General features: G+C 49.1%; 1 protein-coding gene across 6 annotated transcripts in view; it reads right to left on the bottom strand.

Annotated features, from left to right (window-relative positions):
* The window catches only part of NEXMIF (neurite extension and migration factor), a 174299-nt gene that overhangs the window by 103402 nt on the left and 47071 nt on the right, over nt 1-23826 (bottom strand). Inside the window, exon 1 of one of the 6 annotated variants that reach the window (XM_075435821.1) lies at nt 22016-22034. The exons of the other annotated variants lie outside the window; for them this stretch is intronic. The gene's annotated coding sequence lies outside the window, so the exon portion shown is untranslated. Of the gene's footprint in view, nt 1-22015; nt 22035-23826 lie in introns of those variants that run through there. 6 annotated transcript variants of the gene reach the window in all.

Below are 23826 nucleotides of genomic sequence, written 5' to 3'. Positions count from 1 at the left end.
TTCAGAAATCCCTGCAGTAACTCCATCTGGACAGCACAGAGGCTCGGACTGGAGAGGAAAGGTCACCGATACATGGCCAAATGAAGGGGGTACGTAAACGTACCAACACAATCTACCAGCCTGGGGATCCTAGAGCACCGTCCTTAAAAAGCGTACGTCTCAGTTGAGAGGATGGGCAGTCTCCCCCGCGGCACGTTTGGTGGCCAGCTAGGAAGAGCTTCTGCATTCTTCGCGGCATCCATCATTTCAAACTGCCAGGTTAAAAAAATAACTGAAATTCAGTAACGCTCTGCTTCTCAACGCCTCCTCTTCCCACCAGCGCTGCAGTCGTGGGGCTCAAGGACGTGGTTTAGTGCTGGGTTTGGTCCTGCCAGGTTTACGCTTGGACTCGATGATTTTTGGGGTCTTTTCCAACCTCAATGATTCTACGATTCTGTGCTGTCCAACGCAACAGCCCTCTGACTGTCCTGGGAGGCCCTGAAGTCATCTCAGCTTCAGCTTCAGCTTCCTCAGGGCAGAAAAAGCCCCGCAAACGCCAGCTCACCTGCATGGATCTGTAGCGCTGCGTATTCGCAGCGGAACCAAGGCAGAACACTACGCAAGCACAGGCAACGGCCAAACTCCCGTTCAGTTTAGCCGCAACGGCGGTTCCTGTGATTTTTTACCACGCGTTTTGTAGTATTCATCTTAACGCTTCTGTTCACAAATTCCTCGGGCTGTGTTAAAAATGCCTTTTTTTTTTCTCCCCTCTAAGCTAGATTTCTGACTCTTGTAGCTGCAAATAAAAGATTGGAAAAGACACCAACATGCATCCCAGCAGCTCAGAAACTAAGTGAGAAATAAAAAGCGAAGTCAGTCAATTGTGTAAAAAGTATCACCTGATTTTCGGGAGGCTACCTCATGATTTTTTAAAATAAATGTACCTGGCATACTGGTTACGATGGGAATATACCCTCACTAGTGTCCAGCCCAGTGTCAGCTTTCTAGATAATCCCCAAACAATGGCTGTAACAGAATACGAACGCTCCAGATCATCATTACGCCTGGGGTATTACACAGCACTGATGAATAAAAGGCGGAATGAATATTGCAAGGGGTTGCAGGCAGCAAGAGGAATAGATGGGGCTGAGAACTGAGCAACCCCCGACCCGAGCGGTTCCAAGGCACAAAGCGCACCGGCTTTCAACAGCCATGACCAGCCAAAATTTCCAAGAGCGAGGCACGATCCATGACATTCCCCTTGATGACTCTCCCGGGCGAGATACTTCAGCTGCTTGGTTTGCAGAGGATGGGCATTCAGCGCTTCTCAAATCGCTCGTCCCCATCACACATGGGTGGCCAAACACTGATGCTCCTCAAAAATCGGTTTTCCCTCTCTACGTCTTGGTTCCTCAACTGCAACATGGGGAATCACAGAATGGTTTGGGTTGGAAGGGACCTTAAAGATCATCTGGTTCCAACCCCCCTTCCATGAGCAGGGACATCTTCCACCAGACCAGGCTGCTCAGAAGCTTCTTCAACCCCAATTTCGTAGTTCCCAAGGTTGCTGGGAGAGACTTATTAATCACCAGTCATGATGTTCCTTGAAAAGAAAACAAGCGATGCGTGTGAAGTCTCCTCTTCGTCGTTTACTGATCTTCGATGCACCCCAAAACTGATCTAACAAGTCCTGCTTGTTAATGTGAAAACCAGACAGGAAGGAACTCTTCTTGCTATTAAGGTTCTTGCCAGAAAACTCAACTGCAAAAATCTCTGCGCAGCACAGAAAGCCTCTCCCGAAACCTTTCATGTGTCTGTCTACACGTCAAGCTCCCTTTCTTCTTCCTTTTATCTTCATATTTAGATAATTCTCACTAAAAGCAAGGTGGTCGTTCTTGGAAAATTACCATAACATCTCTTGATGGACTTTTCAGATCTCTCCTGCTTGTTACACAGTCCCTCGGATGTGTTTTGCTGAGGAGCCAGACATTGTTTATTCTTGTATTAGGAAGACAAAGTGTTTCCCACTTAAGGGCTTCATCTCTCTTAAAACGCGCGGCGTTGCAGAAAGCGAGTGGCGTAACCGAAGGGAAGAGACTCCTGACGGCAACGGAATTTCAATTTCATTGATTAGTATTATTGCCAGCCCAAGGAGATTGAATGCCGAGCCCGGTGCAAATTGGATTCCAATCGCTGCCCCTGTGTAAAAGAGGGTCTTGCAGAAAGGATTAAACGCGGGCCAAGGCTGCACAATGAACCCACTGGCTCATTCACAATCAGCTTTGTGTACTCATTAGAAAAGGGAGCTAATCACCCCAGTTTGCGCTGGTTTCAGAGCTGCCAGCACAAAAGGCTGTGACCTCCCACTGAGAGTCAAAGACAAAACACCCCGCTTTCTCCCATGGACGAAAAACTCCCATTTTGTGCCCCCAAAATTCAACCTTCTGGTGGGCCCACAATAAAAATTAGCTATGGTCAGCAAGATTCAGCTACCCCTAAAATCACAATTGTGTTGCTTAATATAGGGGGTGAACTGGGAAAATTCAACATCTGTCCAGCGAGGAGCCTACCAGTGACCTAGTTTTGTCCCAGCGTGTGGCTTGCTCATAAATGCATCCGGAGCACGTGCGAGGCAACAAAGCACGGAAGTTTCCTAAGCAATCTCACAGGTGACCAAAAAGATCTTCTACGTTTTAAGCGGCGCACAGAAATTAATTCCTGCGCTCGTCGGCATGGCACGGAAAAGCAGAGGAGTTAAACCAAAAGTCAGTAGTAGGAAGATCAGAAACTTTGCTGGCGTGCGAAGCTTTTGGAGCAGACACCAAAGCGCAGGCGAGGAGATGGGTGACACATGGTATGATGCCCCCAGCACCCCTTTGGTCCTGCAAACAGCTGCTCGAAAACAGGAAACCCCCTGAGGCTGGACCCCAGCCCACACGTTCAGCCCTCATGCCCATGTTTTGACTTTATGGGCCCTCTGGCCAAGTAGTTGAGGGCATCCCACAGACACAGGATGGTCACAGAATCATCAAGGTTGGAGAAGACCTCTGAGATCATCAAGTCCAACCATCAACCCAACACCACCATGGCTGCTAAACCATGTCCCAGAGTGCCATGTCTACATGGTTTTTGAACCCCTCCAGGGATGGGGACTCCACCACTGCCCCAGGCAGCCTGTTTCAATGCTTGGCCACATTTTCAGTAAAGACATTTTTCCTAACATCCAATCTGAACCTCCCCTGACGCAACTTGAGGCCATGTGCAAGCGGACGGCGTGAGCCACCTAGTCACCACCGCCTCTGGCTTCGCTTGGCTCCAGAGGATATCCTTGAACCCTCTTCACATTTCCCCAGCAAAACAATGTCTGCTCAGCCCCTGAAGCAGCCCAGTGCCACTGCCGTGAAACGTGGTACCAGCAACGTGGCTGCGTGTTTTCTGCACACCAAATGTTTTGTCCTTTTTCAGGTAATTGTCCTGTTTGCTTTTGCTCCTCCGTTCCTCCCCATCTCCCGGCTGTTTCGCCAGGTCATCCCATGCGTCCCCAGAAAGCAGCAAGGGTCTTGCCAATCCAGTCATGAAAACTGCCCAAAGCATCTCCCGAGCCGGGCGAGGAGCCGGTCCCACAGCCCACACCCCTCCCCTCACCACACGCTCGGACGGTGCCTACGGTGCCACAGCACGACTGCGACTCTGATGTTAATAAATGACAGCACAGACACACCACCAGCCGCTTGCAATGCTGGAGTAGCAGCGTTACTCTGACACGGACCCGCTCGGAACCGGCCCGGGGTTCTGCACAGAGAGGCGTCACAGAGACCAGACCCCCATAGGCAACAAACTCCATCCACTTCATGGGGATTTCAGGGAAAAGGAAAACATCAACCAGTTTGGATCAGGAAAAGGTTAAATCTTTTAAATGGTCAGACCTTGCACTACATTAAATTGTCCTCTGACTAGAATATAATCAGAATCACAGGGTTGGAAGGGACCTCTATGGGTCATCTAGTCCTTGGGTTCCAAATTCTCTTTTACTACAGAAAGCCCTAGGCCAAAGGAGAACCTCCAGCATTTCTCCGGTTTCATAGCAGGAAAACAAAGTTTGAATTCCCAAGCATTCTGAGAAGGCGAGGCCGATTAACACAACACACTTTCATTGGGCATACGGCCTTTGCGAAGAATGGCGGGGACACAACCCCTTCATCGGTTGCAGAGGAAACGAACCCACCGCAGACACACCAGAGGGCGAAACCCCCAGCACTGCACAGAATCATGGAATCGTCAGGTTGGATAAGACCTCTAAGATCACCAAGTCCAACCGTCACCCCAACACACAGAATCACAGGATCACAGAATCCCAGAATGGTCAGGGCTGGCAGGGACCTCTGTGGGTCACCCAGCCCAACCCCTGCCCAAGCAGGGTCACCCACAGCAGGAGGCACAGCACCGCGTGCAGGCGGGGCTGGAATATCTCCAGAGAAGGAGACTCCACAGCCTCCCTGGGCAGCCTGTGCCAGGGCTCCGTCACCCTCAGAGGGAAGAAGTTCTTCCTCGGGTTCAGCTGGAACTTCCTCTGCTTCAGTTTGTGCCCGTTGCCCCTTGTCCTGTCGCTGGGCACCACTGGAAAGAGTCTGGCCCCATCCTCCTGACCCCCACCCTGCAGATATTTATAAGCATTTCTAAGGTCCCCTCTCAGCCTTCTCTTCTCCAGGCTGAACAAGCCCACCTTCATTAGCCTCTCCTTGTAGGAGAGATGCTCCAGTCCCCTCATCATCCTCGTAGTCCTCCGCTGGGCTCTCTCCAGTAGCTCCTCTTCTTTCTTGAACCGGGGAGCCCAGAACTGGACACAGTACTCCAGATGGGGCCTCACCAGGGCAGAGCAGAGGGGGAGGAGAACCTCCCTCGACCTGCTGGCCACACTCCTCTTGATGCACCCCAGGATCCCATTGGCCTTCTTGGCAGCCAGGGCACGCTGCTGGCTCATGGTCAAAAAAAAACCCAAAAAAAACCCACCATGCCTGCTAAACCATGTCCTGAAGTGCCACGTCTACACGTGTTTTGAACCCCTCCAGGGATGGGGACTCCCCCACTGCCCTGGGCAGCCTGGTCCGATGCCTGACCGCTCTTTCAGTACAGAAATTTTTCCTAATATCCAATCTGAACCTCCCCTGACACAACTTGAGGCCATTTCTGCACAGAACAACCAACACCGGGGCACACGACACATCTGGCACAAAAACACAACACAGAAGAACGAGTGGTTAACCTGCTTATCCCTTTTTATACCACCCCCCCCACCAGCAAGCGTACAACTGCGAGTCGGCACAGCCCAGACCAACATCACGCGCACCCTCCCCACGCGCCAGACCAGACCCGCGCCCTCCCAGCCCGGGGCAGTGGGACACGTCGCTGCTGTCCCAGTGATAGGAAAGCGTGTCAAGGCAACAGCAAAAATGAGGAGGAAAAGGTCAGGATAGTAATTTTTATATTATATCTATATATTTTAATATTTTTTTTAATAGAAGATGTTCAATGAGTTGGAGAGAATTAGCAGACCTTCATGAAGGAACAGTTCCAAAGGTGGACCATCCAAAAATATGCTGAAGGACCCCTCTTGTTGATGAGGAAATATTTCTCTGTCCATAGAGGCCTTTGTCAGGCAAATAAGATCTTCTGTCAGCAGCTGCACACAAAACCTCCATGGCTGGAGGATAAAATCTGATTGTGCCTACATCTGAGATGATGTTATCTATTCACTACCTGTTGGCGCATAATGCGGTTGGTAAAAACAGTTTAACCTCAAATCTCATTCTCCTTTCTCTTCAAAAAAAAAAGAAAAAAAAGATGGAGGCCTATGGCACCAATTACAGTCTAGATTTCTCTCTCTGCCATTTTGTATGTAAATAGAAAGTGTTTTATTAAATGATAACCTGTTGGCAATAAGAAGGCAGAGTATCCTACATGCTTTTCGGTGAGACCAATTTTAAACCTTTTTTTTTTTCAGGATATATGTGAAAAAGCCAAATCCAAGTGACACACAGAAGACACGGAGCATTAAAATCACCTCCTGAGATTTTAGACTGAACAATCCTCCAACACTTCATGAAAAAAAATTGATTTTTTTGCTGGAGTTGCAACATACGGACCAGTTTCAAGTTGCTGTGCTATTTAATAACATTCACTGCTTTATTGTCCCAAGAAGGCACTGCTTAGGAGCTTAATATTTTACTACCACGATGCCCTGACGACACACTGAATCATTTCTTGAAGAAATCTCACCTAGCATTTATGCAGCTCGACCAGCACCCTGCAACACGCGCACGAATCTCTCCACTGCTCTGTCAATATATTCACAAGATTCTCCCACCAAGATGATAATACTCAATCTGCACTTATTTTCCAGATCATCAACTGGACTTCTGCACACCTTACAACCTGGTCTTTGGCATTCTCAGCAAGAGCAGTATTAGGTCCAATGATCGTTATCTCCATGACTTCAATTTTCCTCTCAGCCTTTTGCAATCTTAAACCAATGCTTTCCAACTTCTTATCCACTGCAGCATGAACAGCATCTCGCTTTTCTATAATGTCTGCCAACCACTTAGCCAGCCCTGCGCTGCTTGAGAAGCCAAATCCATGCCTCCTGACGGCGCGAAGCTGAAAGCAGTCAAGCCTGACCCACCCAGCTAGAAGGAAGGTTGAAAGTGAAATATCAGGGCTTCAGCGTGTCCAGGCCGACTCATTTTTCCCCAGCAGTTATTATTACCAAAAGCAAACAGCAACATCCCAGTCCCAGGGTCGCACCCACCAGCTCCCAGAAGTTGCCCACCCTTGCAACACATCAACCGACCTTAAAGGTCCACATAGGTTTATCGCAGCAGAGCCAGATAAGTAAGCTCTTCCCTTCTAAACATCGGACTGCACACGCCAGGCATTACATCCCAGTTCCAGAGGTAATATGGCAAGACAAACCGAGGGAGGCAACTCTGTAATTTGCTGTTCAGAGCTACGAGAGGCGAGAGAAGTGCCTGATGCCGCAAGCCCCCTTCTCGGCTTGCGCTGAGCTGCCGAGAGCCCCAACGCTGCAGTCCTCTCCTGGCGACTCCAGCCGTACTAATTCCAGGTGCGCAGACCAGCTCTCACACGGGTGAGTATCTTCCTATCTCACGGTGAGTTAGGAAAAAAGCTACCTGGGCATAAAACTCAGACGCCGTCTCCCTTACAGTAATATGCTCATTGATTTCCCTTTTACAGGCTTATTCTGATCCCCCACACCAAGGTTCGGGAGCAGCGTAATTCCCACCACGCCTCCCCATGAAGCACCCTCGCTCCCAACGACAAGGCTGATCTCTTCTTACTGATTAAAACCCATCCTGCTTTTTGTCAGGGATCTACGAGGAATCAGTCGTGGGCTAAGGAGAGAAATTCTGTAAAATAAACATGCTTTGGTTAGGGTGGGGGGTCGCAGGAGGAGGAAGGAGGCTAGAGAAGACACTATCTCTCTTAAAAACTCAAAATATTATGGACTAAAATCTACTTCTTCCATCACCTGAAGAACACAAGCAGCACCGAACCACACATGCTCCAGTAAACTAATTCCTGAAAGACTCCAACAGAATTTTTGATGCATCATCCCCCAGCCAGCTCTGAACTGCAGCCTCTTACACTGGGAAGCAAACCAGGGCTGGGCGAGAAACGAACGGGCGGTGGAGGACCAGGAAAGGTTAGGAAGGAAGACAGCTCCCTGTAATTTTCCCTTCTTGCTTCCCTGCTCAGCCACCAGCACCCCCTAACATGCTCTCGTTCTTCTCCACGTGCCTCGTACGTGCAGAGGCTTGTGTTCGGATTTCAAAGTGGGGATGCAGAGAGCTGGGGAGAAAGGAAGGGGGGAGGATGGTGGTGCTCCTCGAGAGCCACTTCTGGAGATGGGAACAAAGACCACAAGGAGTGGAGGACACGAGGATGAAGGGACTTCAGACTGCCACGAAGCGCTGCTCTGCACAGCACGCACCCGCAGCGGGCAAGTCCCTGTCGCAAGCAAGCAGAATCCCACAGCTTGGGGTTTTTTTCTTTCTTGCTTTCTTTAAGAGCTGCATAATTGTTCTGACTAATAATAATGGACCTGTTACTGCTCCCAGTGTCCTCCAAGGGAGCAAAATCAAGTTTGGCATTTGTAATTACGAATGCTAAAACAGAAGTTATCAAGTGTCATGTTAAGAGAATAGAGGGCATGATCCTGGGCAGCGCCGCCTGCTCCGAGCCTCGCTCAGCATGATGGTTACGCATCTATTCATTTTCTTTTTAAATACACCTAAATTCATCCTGCCGGGCTCTAAAGGATGCGCTCAAGTCACACGGCAGGACCACAGCAGAGAAGGGAGGTCCACCGCGGGCAGGGAGCAGGTCTTCCCCATGGAGAGCTCCTCTCAGACCGGCCGAGACCCCCAGGCGAGGGGGATGGCTGGGCAGCCACAGCCGGAGGCAGCAGCTGACCCGCCTTCGGCCTCGCCCCGCGTCCTCCTCGCTGTCCGCTCCGCGTCCAGGTGGGCATGCGACAGAGAAGGAGATCAGGGTCAGACAGAACCAGTTAGGCTCCAAGAGTCCGCTCGTGATTCGTACCCTTAAGGGCCCCAAAGCATTTGTGGCTGGAGCTACTGGATGTCTCATCCTATTTACATAATATATGACCTAATTTTGTGTTCATCGAGTGTTTAATTACAACTGATTGAATACAAAAAGGACTCAAAATACTCTGGGCGCTAATAATTAATGTCTTAATTGTGTTTTTCTTGTGGGGCAGGTATTTTCCCCTCACATGCGACATTTCAATATTTTGAGCACAAACCAAAAAAAAAAGAAGAAAAAAAGAAACCGCATTGCTCCTTCCGGAGCCAGCTCTGAAGGGACACGTGTTTGTGCAACATGCTGGCCGCCTCTTTCTCCACGGAAACTGGAATTCTGTATTTCATGCTCCCGCCACCAGAATTCCCAATCCCAGCCCATTTTGTGAACCGGCACCTCCGTCAGTTCGCTCGCTCGCCTTCGTCCCTCTGGGACGGGGCCTTGTCAAGCCGCAGAGCATCATCTGCTCGCCTCGGGCAGAGCCGAGACCCGACGGCGTTGAAAGGAATTCGAGCACAGCTGCTCGACCATGGCTCGCCCAGCACACGACAAAGCGTCTCTACGAGCAGCGTCGAGCTGCTCAGTGGTGTTTGCGAGGTGCTTAATGGGAGCCTCCCTAATGAGTGTGTACATCCATCCCACGCAGGGCGACGTCGCCAGGCTGCTCACGGGCGGCCCAGCCCTGACCATTTCTCACGGCAGAGCGGGAATAGCTTTGTACCATTACACTGCAGCTAATCCAAAGACTTCCTAAAGGAAAGACCATTTAATCAAGCCAGTTCAAAACGCTTCCGAAACTGGTTCGCACTTCAGAGACAGGGACAACTTTAAAAAACAAAAAAAAATTAGCAAAAGGATTAAGAACTGTAGGACTGCTCACATACCTTAAATCGAAAGGGCTTCCATGTTCTTAACACGTCAGGAACAAACCCTTCCCACAGCACAGCAGAGAAGTCTCCGTCCTGCTGCAGCGTGCCCAACAGAAGCACTCTCCGTATTTTCTTCCGTAGGAGTGACTCAGGTGATGATAGCAAGTGGCATATTAAATCATACCAGTGCTACCCGAAAGCAGCAATCCTTTATAATTAGGGGGTTTTGCTTGTTTGGGGGGGGGGGGAAATCACATTTATAAAAAGCTAATCTCAAGGCTAAGGGCCCATTGGTTTTAGACTTTTTTTTTTTTCAGTAATGTCAGCTTTAAAACAAAACCAAACTCTGAAAAGTCTTCTAAGCAGAGGTTTATCACAACTAAAACCAAGCATCAGCCTGTAAACCGCCGTTCCCGCCGAGCCAAGGAGCACTCAGCACACTGGCAATGCCTTAATCCCACCCAGAGGTCCCCGCCATTTGCTCTTCCCTTCGACCCAACACCCGGAAGAAATTCACTGTGATCTTAGGAACGACAGCTTTACTAAACCGATAATCTCCTCCGTCCCATTCTGCTGCTGAACAGCTAACTGCACTATTATGCAGGCATAAATGAGTAATCAGGCACCAAAAACGCAGACGGTTGTAGAAAGGTCTTACAGCTCTAGAGATTGATAAAAATTATTATGCTCAGCATTTCCCTCTCAAGATATTTATACCATGCTCATCACCTTGCTATCCAAGTTCAATACCAGAAAAGCAAAAACTTGTTCACACGCAGCATATCTAATCTTCAAACGCTTGACAAGCACCAGCCGATATCCAGAACTCCCCAGCGACTGCTCCGCAGGAGAGGCAGTGCAGAGCGGGGCTCGGGCCGAGCCGAGGAACCTCACCCAAGACGCCCACCTGTGTAGCAGCCCCCTCAATCTGCAGCCCCCCAGGCTCACGGCCACCTTCCCTCTGCCGCCGAGCCCAAAGCTTCCCTCTGCATCTCGCCAACTTGCTGTTGCTTGCCCCTCTAGATTCAAAAACATTGTCCCCTGGGTCCCCTCCTGCCTGGGCATGTTCTCCAGCTCTGGAAGGTGCTCCAGGAGCAGGCTCGCAGTCCCAAGCGGTCGAAGACCAACAGGCTCTTGCATTCACACTCAGCTCTGTCGGTTTCACTGCTCTTATTATCATTTTATTATTACTGCTATTATTATTATTATTATTTTTAAAATAATCACCTTGTCCAGAGTTAAACTCTTCCATGCACTCCGCATTCAACTCCAATTTTGGGGCTCCACTCAGGGATCCAAGTCCTCAGAAATACGATGCTGCAGAGCCACGGCGACTAACCAAGCCGTTACCAGCGAACGTCTTTGGGCAGCGCTCAGTACACTCATGGGAGACGAAGCTCAGAAAGAATCTCCGGATTTCGATTCTGTGGAAGGCTGGCCCAGTGCGCGTTGCCCACGCTGACCCTTGGGAGGGATGGCAGAGGGACGACGATGTAATCACTTCACGCCTTTGCACAGAATCACAGAATCACAGACTGTTAGGGGTTGGCAGGGACCTCTGTGGGTCACCCAGCCCAACCCCCTGCCCAAGCAGGGTCACCCAGAGCAGGCTGCACAGCACCGCGTCCAGGCGGGTCTGGAATATCTCCAGAGAAGGAGACTCCACAGCCTCCCTGGGCAGCCTGGGCCAGGGCTCCATCACCCTCAGAGGGAAGAAGTTCTTCTTCATCTTCAGCTGGAACTTCCTCTGCTTCATTTTGTTTTGTTCAGCTATAGGAAAAGCAGTGGCTGGAGAAGACAACCTCAAAGGATAGGCTGTCATGGGCAGAAAGTCCCCGTCAGCAGTGACCTACGGCTCTGCTTCTGCCATCATTTGATGAGGTAGCGGGCAGGTCCCCCTGACCTGACGGCTTGGGAGACTTCAATCCAGAAGGAAGAGCAACACTGCCTCTAAACACCCTTCAACGCATCGTCCTCATTGCTTCTAATTCCTCAGATTCGACGTGGTTTCATTTTTAAATGGAAATTAGATCTTCATCAACCTTGAATGCTCATTCTCCCCCTACCAGTTACACATATTATCTATTCATTCTTGCTGGGCTTTGGCGAGGATTGCTTGAATACCTCTCGGAAACGAACAGCACTTTGTAATTACTAGTCTTGATTAATAAACACAGCCTCAACCAACATCTAATTTTACTTCTAACTATAGAGACCCTAAATAATCTCACATTTCATAAAAGTCCAGAACATGGGGGGTGTGGTGTGTGGAGTCTGGAAAAAATTACTCTCAGGACTTGCTTTATTTTTTTATTTACTATCTACTATTATTCAATTTCTTAATCAGCCATTTCCTGTGAAGGTTTTATTAATTTTAATAGCAAACACACAAAGCAACTCCATATATTCATGTGTTTTAGCCACTAATTAACTACTGTTGAACACATAACTTCTGACTGGAGCTGGAACATATTTTTTTCTCCGTAGAATGGCTACAAAGCACCCCAGCCTCTTGCATTTACAAGGTCCACAAACGTTTCCAGGAAAGGAATACACGTAATATTATCTGAACCACTATACCCACAAATTAATCTACGAAGGACGATTCAGAAGAGAGTGGTTAATAAGTAACGAGGAATTTCTCATCCCCCTCAGCGGTTTGATGGCTGCACATCCCCCTGCGTCCTTCTGTCCAGACCAGGATTAAATAAAATAAAGTTTCCTTTGTCTTCAACCGCTCTTGTAGTTTCTGTTTAGTATTTTAATTAAATATTTACTGTTCTTGTGTTTCACGCTTTAATTATTCATTACTGAAATCAGTTTAAAGAGCTGCTGTACTCTGAAACGCAGTTCTAAGAACGCCACTTTGGAGCTCCCCATTTATTGTAGTTTACTGCCTTTCATCTCAAGCCTGCTCTGCTTGCAAGTCAGGAAGGCCCCTTCCTCTTCGCCAGGACTTGACAAACTCAGCCTCGACACCGACGCGCAAGGTGAGCTCTTCACCGTCCCGACGCTCCTCCCGCCAGCGCAGCGGTCAGGGCTGCCTACGAGTCGCGCGCTGAAGCGGCGGCGGATGCAGAAGTCGGCTCATTCTGCCCCAGCACGACGGTGAGAGGTCATCGCTACGGCTGACCACACGGACAGAGCTCGCTTAGGCAGTACAGCAGGGCTTTGGAGTCAGCTAGGGCCCACCACACAAGCGAAAGAGACGTTCAACATCCAAAAAACTTTAAAGGCAAAGGATAGAAAAAAGGGGACAAAGAAAATCAAGTTGGACTCGTGGCGGTGGAGACATGCCTAGGAGCAGGACATGGGGACAGGCTCCTCTGCCCACAGCCAACCTTCTCCTTCAGGGCTACCCTCTCCATGCAGTTGCTGTACGTAAGGTCTGCAGCATGTGAAGCACCTGAGATGGGGCTGCTGGGTGTTTTGAAGATAAAGCCTCATCCCTTTTCACACACAGAAGAGAACCGCAAAATGATCCGAGGGCTGGAGCACCTCCACTGGGAGGACAGGCTGGGAGAGCTGGGGCTGTTCAGCCTGGAGAAGAGAAGGCTACGGGGAGAACTTACTGCAGCCTTCCAGTGCCTGAAGGGGCCTGCGAGAGAGCTGGAGAGGGGCTGTGACAAGCACATGGAGTGACAGGACAAGGGGGAACGGTTTTAAATTGAAAGAGGGGAGATTTAGATTAGACATAAAGGAGAAACTCTTCACCATGAGGGTGGTGAGGCCCTGGCCCAGGTTGCCCAGAGAAGCTGTGGCTGCCCACTCCCTGGCAGTGTCCAAGGCCAGGTTGGATGGGGCTTTGAGCAACCTGGTCTGGTGGAAGGGGTCCCTGCCCACAGCAGGGGGGCTGGAACAAGATGAGCTTTAAGGTCCCTGCCAACCCAAACCATTCTATGATTCATTCTGATTCTAAAATACAGCTATAGTAAACGGAAATGGAAAGTTCATCTTGCGTGTTTTCACAGCAAGAACTGTCCATGGACAACAAAACCTGTTGCGTTGGCAGGGCCTAACAACAAAATCCTTGCCTAAAACTTCTCAGTTTGTCTTTGCAGGGGCTCTCATCACCTCACCTTTGCTAACACGGGACAGCTTTCAAACGCGAAGTCCCAATGAAGACTGCAGTTCTTGACAAATTCCCACGGTCAGACAAGCCTGAGGGCCCCTGTCATCCCCCAACACATCTGAAAACATGCTCCCCAGCCTTCCCTAGAAGTGCAGCTCATGGCGGTGATGACCACAAGTCCCGGTTACTGACGCTGTGCAGGCGCAGAACAGGGAGATGATTTCAAGCAGCTCGCAGTCCAACTTCCTATCGCTGCTAAAGAGAGAGGGGAACAGAAACGAGCAGCCTACACTGGTCAATATGACAGTCATTTGTCACCAGCTTAACTGTTGTCAGGTTTGGGGCATTTCATTTTTTTTCGCCTCTTCAGCATCACAGCAAAGGAGATGATTAAGAAAGATACTGCGGTATCTGTGCAGATACGGAGAGAAGTCTCCCCAGGAGAGAAAGCAAGATGTTTGTTTGAGTATTTAGGAACGAGCAGTGAAGTTGACAGCACAAAGCTCAAGGAGGGCTCTCGTTAGAAAGACTGCCAAGATGAGAACTGGCCACAAAAGCGGAGGCGAGCGATCCGTGCCTTGTGTAGGGAAGAGGGAGGCCAAGGTGGTTGGTGCCCCATGTTCTCACGCTGCCCATCACCCAGGCCCAGGCCACGCCAGGAGCCCAGAGAAGCAACCTGCGGTCAGCAAAGGGGCAGGAGCTCCGAGGGGACCCAGCAACCTCTGGGCTTGTCTGGAGGCTCCCTTCTGCTCTGCTTTGTTAAGTAAACTAGGATTTATTAGCAGTTGGAAAGAGGGGAAGTGGAGCGGATGGAGGCCAAAGCGGGCATCCCCCGATCGGGAGATAAGAGTGATAAAAGGCTCTGAAAGGTTGCTTATGCAGAGCATCGAGGAGGACTCCAACAGGGATTCCATACAAAGCCCACGGATTTGTTGCTGTGAACTCCTGCCTGCTGGAAGAAAAGGAGGAATGAGCCCGGGAGAGGAGGATGTACTTACAAAAGAAAGAGCAAAAGGTAAAAAAAAGAAAAAAAGAATTCCTAATCCCCTCAAAAGGCATTGTCTAGTTTAACGAATATTTTCTCCTGCTGTACATGTATCTATCTAAATACCTAAATAATCATTTGCTGAAAAATACGCTGCTATTATTTCTCGAACATTAGATACAATGTAAAATTGGACCCTGAGAGTAATTATGAGGTTCAGGATAATGCTACTATTATTTCTGGTGCTCAGTTTCTGTAAATAGTGTCTAATGCATCTCAGAAGCTCACTATTAATCACACAAAAAAATAATGTCTCTCTACGTAATTCATAAACTGTGAATACTAAATACTTTCAGACTGGGTTTTGTTTGTTTTGTTTTTTTAAGAACTCAAATTTTCCCAAACATCCAGAGGGCTCCTAAGGAATAGCATAAAACAAATACTTTGCATTTGCAAAATTAAAATTCTGGAAGAGGCTCTAAGCCTAACACCCAACACTTATGCAACTTGAATTTTAACCATCTTAACATCCTTCATCTTCATCATGTTTAGTACATTATATTTCTTTGACAACTAATCAATCAAAGGCATTATACCTTCTGTAAAGCTGCCAATTTAGTGTCATTTTGCCCTCTCTCCACAATGATTTATTTTCTACAGAAACTTCCTTGTTTATTTTATATATGTATATTTTTAATGTAGAAAAATATAGCAGAACAGAGAGGGAAATAAGACAAGCAAAGCAGGCAACACAACACTGCATTACACGGGATTGTCAGGAAGAAATCCATGGCTTCCATGGCTCCACAGCCTCCAGTCAACAAATCACCGCGGACATCCCACCGACTCGGCGTCCAGCAAGGGATCGCACAGCACTGGCTCTCAGAGGGCTCAGAAGCTCTGGAAAGAGGCCACCAAAGACCCGACAGCAGTAACAAGCTCTCCTGAACGAATGGAGAGGAGCAGTTAACAGTTCTGGCAGAGGACAAGCAGGAGACAATCCTTAGACCCAGCCTGCTCGTTACACTCAGGGAGGTTAGCCCTACCAAAAATCAAACTGTGGAGCACCTAACTACTTGTCCATGACCTGACATAAACGTCAGGAAAGATAAAGGAAAAGGGGAAAGAGATCAGCATTAAAAACTAACAAAAGTAACAGCATAAAACTACTGAAGGAAACGCCAGTCCCAAAATCCCAGCAAATCTCCCCCGCGCAGGAAAGCGAGCATGAAGGGATGCCCACCAAGAGCAGATGTCTCCAGGGGAATTCCGCCTAGCAGAAAGGTAGATCCTTCTGTCAAGTTCTGCTCTTCTCAAAAGCACAGGGGTTTTCAAAACAAGATTGATTTCCTTAATGGGAACAACAGCACAGACTAATTCCATTATTTTCAATGGAGCTGAATTTGAAAGGTCTATTCACGTGTAATGGTACCTTCTGGGGAAAAGGCAGCAAGGAATCAATTTTACAAACCATGGTGATTGAGGCCATTTAAAAAACAACAAAAACAATCAAACCTTTCACAACAATTCAAAGAACCCTTGTCTAAAGCATCCATAGCCACAAGAGCAGAGCATCCTTGCTGCAGCACATCTGGCACCTTCACTGTGTCTTTCCCGTCCCACGCTCTGCATCCACAGCTCCTGTCTACCAGCTTCCACCTACTCCTGGAAGCACATCTTCCCCCAGGCAACTTTAGGGCAAGGAATGCAAACCCAGGAATTAACGGTGCAGGGCCATCATCCCTACCGGGGCCTTGGGAAAGGGCAGGGATGGGGAGAAGCAAAGGCTGAAATAACGCCGGGAAGCAAGTTACGCCAATGCTGACTGCGAGCTGATATAAAGATACATCCAGCCTACAAGACTCCCCCTCAGCTTAGAAGCAAAACCATCCCACACCATGGCAGAGTTGCTCTCAATCATCTTTGAGAAGAATCCAAGCATTTCAAATCCGAGACTCTGAATGATTTCCTAAGAGAGGAGGGGAGGGCGTAGGGAAGGAAAGCTTCCACCTGCGGGTAAAGCTTACAGCTGCTCTTAAACTCATTAGCAGAAATCTGCACCGAAAGATAATAAAACTCCAAATTCAAATGCACGGTTAGCGAGGGCATCTAGGCATGCAGCAACCTCTCGGTTCTTCCAACCTTTTTTTTAAAGGCTATTCATAAATTCTACCCAAACTTGCAGGCCACCTGGGCAGCATCCCCACCAAGCTGTTGAGCAGTGCTGTTAGATTTGGGTGGGCTACAGAGTGACCTTTTCACGTCACATTACTGGCCATAAGCTGCTGAACTAACATTTCCTCCTGCTGCTTTTGAATATATCAAATGACTTTTGAGCTACCGCTCAAGCCTTAAAAGTTTGTTACAATCCACCCTAGAGCGGGCTTCAGTTCAGTGTGCTGGGCACAGACGTCCTACAGCGCCCTGCGAGACAAAAAGTTCCGCCCAAGTTTTACGCTTTACTGCACCAGCACTGAGAAAATAAAATTACATGGTCCAAGGTCCCAGTAGGTCCTAAAAGGACCAAGGGTACCTCCCATCTCATTTCTAGAAGCTGCACCAAATACCTCTTCTTCAGAAATTCTTGTAGCCCTATTTCATCTCTCTATGAGACTTCGGTAAAACAATTACACTCTTTCACTGCACAATTTGACACACAAAACTTTGCACAGAAGCTATAAAGTACGTACTTTCTCTACAATAAAATGCATCAGAGCCCAGATTTCAACATTTTCACAGAATCACAGAATGGTCAGGGTTGGCAGGGACCTCTGTGGGTCACCCAGTCCAACCCCCTGCCCAAGCAGGGTCACCCAGAGCAGGCTGCACAGCACCGCGTCCAGGCGGGTCTGGAATATCTCCAGAGAAGGAGACTCCACAGCTTCCCTGGGCAGCCTGGGCCAGGGCTCCATCACCCTCAGAGGGAAGAAGTTCTTCTTCATCTTCAGCTGGAACTTCCTCTGCCTCAGTTTGTGCCTGTTGCCCCTTGTCCTGTCACTGGGCACCACTGAAAAGAGTCTGGCCCCGTCCTCCTGACACGCACCCTTCAGATATTTATAAGCATTTCTAAGGTCCCCTCGGTTCTGATCATGTTTCAGGGCTTCTTGCAAACATCACAAAGAAACAGCAATTCCCCCACCCCAAAGCCAGCCCGACAAGATACCGCAGCAGCTGGGCAGCTGTGCCTTGCCCTGCCTGGCCAACACCAACCAGGCCAGTCAAGCCTAGAAGGAACATTCTACAGCTGGACACCAATGAGGCGAAGGAGGACAAAGAGGAACAATCAGATATTCATCTCCTAGTAAAAAAACACACCAATATGTATAAACTCCTACTCACCCCACGCATACAATCTCTATTTTACATAGCTCAGGGAGCACCTCACAGAAGCAGCTTTGTCATCCATTAAAAGACGTAAGACAACGCCGCCCCGACTTCCGAGTTCCTGGACAGGTGGCATGTCGCTGCCGATATTCCTCCTGCCTCTTGGCCTAATGAATCTTCTTTACTCCCAGACAAAAACGGCCCTTCAGCTACCGCACATCTTATTTGTCCTTGCTCCTGCAATAAGCACTCACATCAATGAGTGGTTAAAACGGTGCAAAATTCAAAAGAAACTCCCCTAGGTGGTCTATGCATACAAATAAGTATACATTTTGCTTTTTTCATAAAAAGACACCCTGCAGGTTTCAAGCTTCTCTCACTGCAAGAGATATGCTCCAGCAACAATGCCGATCTGGTGTAAGCTGATCCGTATCGCCGGATCCTGCCTTTGTTTTTGGCAGTCCCCTTTCAAGGTGACTGAATTAAAGCAAAAGTACATTTCCAGGCAGCCCAACGAGCGGGCAAGGCTCTTTTGCAAAATCTAAAAGGCTAAAGAAATTGAAGCAGACCTCCAAGCTAAAGAATTAGCTCATAAAAAAACCCCACAAACCACCACCGACATCCACGCTGCTCCAAGAATGTCCCTGGTAATACTGGGACTGGGAAGATGACACCAGCCAGGAGACACCAAGACCAAACCTGCTGGCTCTAAAAGGCTAAATAAGATGAAGCACACCTCCAAGCTAAAGAATTAGCTCATAAAAACACCCCACAAACCACCACTGACATCCATGCAGCTCCGAGAATGTCCCTGGTAACACAAGGACTGGGAAGATGACACCAGTCAGGAGACACCAAGACCAAACCTCCTGAACCAGATTCATCCAAAACAGCTCACTTTTAATGGTCAAGGGTAGGGGCAGAGTTTCAGCAGCTGCTTCCCAGGCACGGTGACTGGAAGGGAAGCACCTCAGGGAAGCTGATTTATAGGAACGCAATCAGGTCAGCTCACGTCAAGCAATGCCAACGCTCAGCCCAAAACTCACAGCTCGCCACTGACCCCAGCACTTCCAAAACCAGCACGCACAGCGCAGATAAACAGGCAAATGAAAAACACACCTCCATTCCTTTTAAGTGTATGAGCCTGAAATTGCTAAGAAAAAATATTTGCTGTCTGCACCTGTGTGAAATTGAGATTGCGGCTGTAAGTGCTCTCGACACTATGCATGCTACGGCTCCAATACACTAATCACTGAAGGATGTTCAACAGTCCTGTTAAAATGCAGCAGCAGAGAGCAAATTTCCTAATCTAACATGACGCCAAAGACGATCTGATGCATCCTCCCTTTGCAGCAAAACAGGGGCTCGTTGATACGGGGACCTACGTACACCCTCAGCTAAGCCTTCGGTAAATAAGCCCGTGCCCCGTGTGAACACTGCCCGCACACAATGGGTGGCTGCGCGCTGTTCTAGAGGTGCTGAAGCGTATTTTCAGGTTTTTCAGATGGTAAATCAGCTCAGACAGAGGCGTTCTTCAGGTACATCGAGACTGGCCTTGACACTAGCTCACTGCACACGAGCGTTCCAGTTTGCCTAAAAACCATGTCCGGAAAATGACATGGCAAGTGAAAGACTCAACGCAGCCTTGGCAAGCCGTCGCTGGATCTTCGCAGCGCTCTGATCCCAGCAGGAGATCTGGAAAGCAAAAATCTCCGGGTACGGTATCTCCTCCTCCTCCTCCTGCCAAAACAGGCTCCTCGTGCCGGAGATGCCTCAGCAGCTTCTGGCTCGATCCCCTCTGCAGCCCAGCCTTCACACGCGCCCGTCATCCTCCTCACCTCCAAGATCTCTTTCAGCCAGAAGCAGCCAGGCAGCAACACCTCGTGCGTGACCACATCCACGGCCCAGCGGCAGGTAAATCAGGCCGCGCAAACCAGACCGTTAGCTGGCGAGCTGAGCACCGACAAAGGCAGAGGAGGAACTATCTGGGTCACGGTACGTTAACAAAAGCACGGCGAAGCTTCAGAGCCGGCGGCAGGACCACCGGGAGAGGCCCGCGGAGGTACGGTGCCTGCTCGGCAACGAGCACGCCTTACAGACTCAAGGCCAGACTGCTGCAAGCTAAAATAGCTGCTGCATGAAAGGCACAGCCAGCTCTGCATATTCAAGATCAGAGCGGAGATAAATGATGAGATTCTCTGTGCTATGCACAAAAGCCAAAAATCACCAGTGCATTTACAGTTCAATATTCTCCTAATCCCATCTTTATTTCTAGCGCATAAATAAAGCTCATTACAAATGATTTTCTTCAGAAACCTACTAGCAACACAAAATAATTCATGAATGTGCTGTTTGCATTTATACAGCCTTGACACCCACAGTAAACATCAAAACAAGGAATTCAGTCCGTCACATTGGTTGTAATACACCATTTCTCTTTTCTCTGTGGATTCTGTCACAGCTACACCCAGCAAACTCCCTCAGCAGCATCTTTTATGTTATTAAGTGTATATATATATATATACACACACACACATATATATGTGTGTACAGGCACACAGGTCCACTTCACGGGCACTCTGCTCAGCGTCCACCTTGCTTTCCCGTGGGAGCAAAGGTGTTTTGTGACGACACACACGCACGTGTCGAATAATTCATCTGTACCAAAAAAAACTAAAAGAAACAGAGCAAATGTTTTCTTTCTTCGCCTTGACCGAACACGAAGCTACCTGCTTTCTTTGTTCCAGCATCGCGCGGAGCCTCCTCTCCTCACTCTCAGCACGCCGCACCGCTTGCCCACCAGCTTCAGTAAATCCTGCAGCTCTGACGTGCGCGCACGCACCGGGGACGGCGGCGGAAGAGTCAGAGGCACCGCAGCCTCTGCCGGCGCGGCGGGACCCGGAGCATCCGCCAGCCCGGGCAGCGCCAGTCCAGGATGCTGCCTTCCCACCCTCCCTGCACCCAGGGGCGAAGGCGATACAGCAGGACTCGCTTCTCCTTCAGCACCTCCTTCCTTGAGCACTTACACCGCATAGAGACTTTAACAAATGAATTTAGAGATAGAATTCCCTTTTTTTTTTTTTAATTATCATTATTAGAAGACCGCACACACCCCAGGAACAAGACCGAGCACAGAGCGAGCAGCGGAGCCAGCCGCGTGCCGTGGCTGCACGCCTCGCCCACCAACACAAACGACACGGGCCGTTGCGGGGAAGTTCATTAACCAGCCTCAGCGTCTCCACTACGGTCTGACGACGACGAGGCGTAGCAGATGTATATAACCCCCGCCGCAGTCTGCGTCGCAGTATTGCTTTAGCACAGAATACAGCGCGAGTATGAAGCGGCAAAGGCGCGGGAGATGCCGGGGAGCAGGGACGGACGCGTGGCAGCACCAGGGACACCCCGCACACCTCCCTCCCCGCGCGGCCGCGCCGGAGGAGAGACGGCGGCTGCATCTACCCACCGCGGACCGCTCCCAGCCCTGCTGCGTTTGGCCCCTTCGTCAAGATCACCAGTGTAATGGCAAGAAAGACCCACGAAGCTCCCAACAGCAGGCACCCAAATCTGCAGAAACGAGATCTCCTGCTTTCCTGACACCCAGCGACGTCCAAGCTCGCAGCTCTGCAGGATCCGATCCGGTCGCCTTCGCGGCAGCCACCATGGCAGCACCAGAACTCCCTTCCCGAGGGCTCTGCGTATTGCACGACCCAGAGACAAAGAGGAACTCTCGTTACCTGCGCTGCACCGAATTAGACATCCACAGTCCTCCTGATTGCACACACAAGCTGAAATTAAGCACCATCAATTTCCTTCAAAAGAAAATGTGCGTGTCAACCTTGCTGCATCAACCACTAAGACTTTCCTGCTTAGTTCCTGAATGCTGGCTATTTTCTGCAAAATTCAATGTTTGGACTGAGTTAGTAAGGCAATTTACAAAAAAAAAAAAAAATCAAAAAAAACCCCACACCAAAAAAACCTCCCACAACAAACAGAATATTGCATTTAACACATTCGGAAACACAAGTAATCAAATGCAACTGCACAAACAAGCAGTCCCTCTGTCCCCAAAATAAAAAAGCTAGAGCGCAGCTTTAGGAAACCAAGACCGAAGCTTGGAAATCTGCCACTAATGGAAAAGAACGGATACGGCTTATGAAATAACCCCACCGTTTCTGTGTATAATCATTATTTTCAGTTTGGCCTCCACAAATTAAATCGGTTTTAATCTTCCCTGCTAAACTGGCACAACGCTGACTTCAGCTTTTCGGTGTCCATTTGTTCTACCACACGACATCACGAGCTGCCTGCCAGTAACAGAGAGATGCCTAAAAGCCTTGAAATTCTTGGCTTTGGGACTCCAGGTTTTCTGAGAACTGTTAATTTACTTTGGCTTAAATCCTAGATTTTGGCTCCACTTGAGAAAAGTATTTCTCGCACAGTAATTAAACTTGTAGTGGACAACACCGAAGCAATGGGAGACGAGCTGCAGTGAGAGTACGTTGTCTAGTCACGTCTTCCTGAGGTTTCTCTTCTTGCAGCCACGCGAAGAAAGCAGCGAAGGAGCTGCGCAGCACCACTGCAGTTTAAGTTCTAATTAGACAATTAAGGAAGAAATGGCGTTTGTTAGACAAAACTTCATATATTATTAGAAAATTGGAAAAAGCCTAGCTGTCAATTAAAAACCAGCTTAAACTCAGTCCACAGAAAATTCAGAACAAGCCACTCCACTCCACAGCAGCAGCAAAATTGCCTTTTCCAAAGGAAGACCTGACGGGGTCATGGCAGCATCCTTTCGACGGCGTAAGCAGGAGCAGCCTCGCCTCTCCCACCCGCGCGGGGACTCTCCTTCGAAATACAATAAAACCGGGGGCCGGCACAAAGACAGCGTCCTCACCCTCCAAACCGTCGGGGCTGCAGGCCCCTGGCCTGCTCCTTCTCCAGAGCTTCACGGGAATTTGGCAGTATTTCCCGGCACCGCTCGGGGAGCAGGAGAACAGAAACGGCACAAGACTGCGAGCTCAAATACATTACAAAATAGTCTGCAAAAATAGCCGGGCCTTGTAAGAAATATACTTCTCCATGGAAACCACCAGACGCTCTGAATTCGGCAGACTAGAGAAAACGGGTTTGTATTATTAAAGGAAATGTCTATGTATTGGGGCTTTTATTGTTCTAACCTTCAGCACGGGAGCAGCGCGAGCAGGTCAGCTGCACTGCCGACGTCCTTCCCTCCTCCAGCGACACGGCCGATCCCAGGGGACAGCAGGGTGGCCGGGGGGGAAGGGGAGGGTTACTTTGCAGGTCTCTGCAGCGCTTTTAGTTACAGATACAGAATGGAAAGAAGCAAGGGGAGGAAAAAACAGAAGACACCCTGGGGTTTTAAAACACCTGTCCGTACAAGTAAGACACCTCCACGTATTTCGCTGTGGAATGAGGCAAAGCAACGCTCCTGCAACGCATTAACAAACATGACGTATATATTGCAACATCTGCGTGTTCCAAACCAAGCGCAAGATAAGCCATTACTATTCTCTTCCTCACCCAAAACAGTTTCCACTTTGGATGCCAGGTGGGGAACTATAGATTAATTAACTCCCAACTGGCACTGATGGGATAATTATACCCGCCTGCCTCTGGATTTCCCGATTTCCAGCTGAACTGCCGCTCCAGAAGGCAAATCCTAACCCCGAACCTCCACTCCTCCACTGCATCCCAACAAGGCACCGACCTCTCACCTGCGGAGGCTGGGATACACCATTCCAAAGAAGCTAATAGAATATTTTTAAAGAAACAGAAGTGCTGCAGCCTCAAAACATGAAAGGGATGGGCTACAAAGGAGCACTCATATAGGGAGCAATTATATTTTTGGTATCTAATGGTTCTGCCTCAGGAAGCAAGCTGGCTAGCATCAAACTGTATAAAAGAAAGGATTATGGGCTCACGAAGAAAGAATGCCATTTTGATTTAAAACCCAGCAA

This window comes from Opisthocomus hoazin, chromosome 14 (assembly GCF_030867145.1).
Source record: "Opisthocomus hoazin isolate bOpiHoa1 chromosome 14, bOpiHoa1.hap1, whole genome shotgun sequence".
Taxonomy (NCBI): domain Eukaryota; kingdom Metazoa; phylum Chordata; class Aves; order Opisthocomiformes; family Opisthocomidae; genus Opisthocomus; species Opisthocomus hoazin.
The sequence above is the reverse complement of the archived record's forward strand: the minus strand, read 5'-3'. Positions and strand labels throughout refer to the sequence as shown.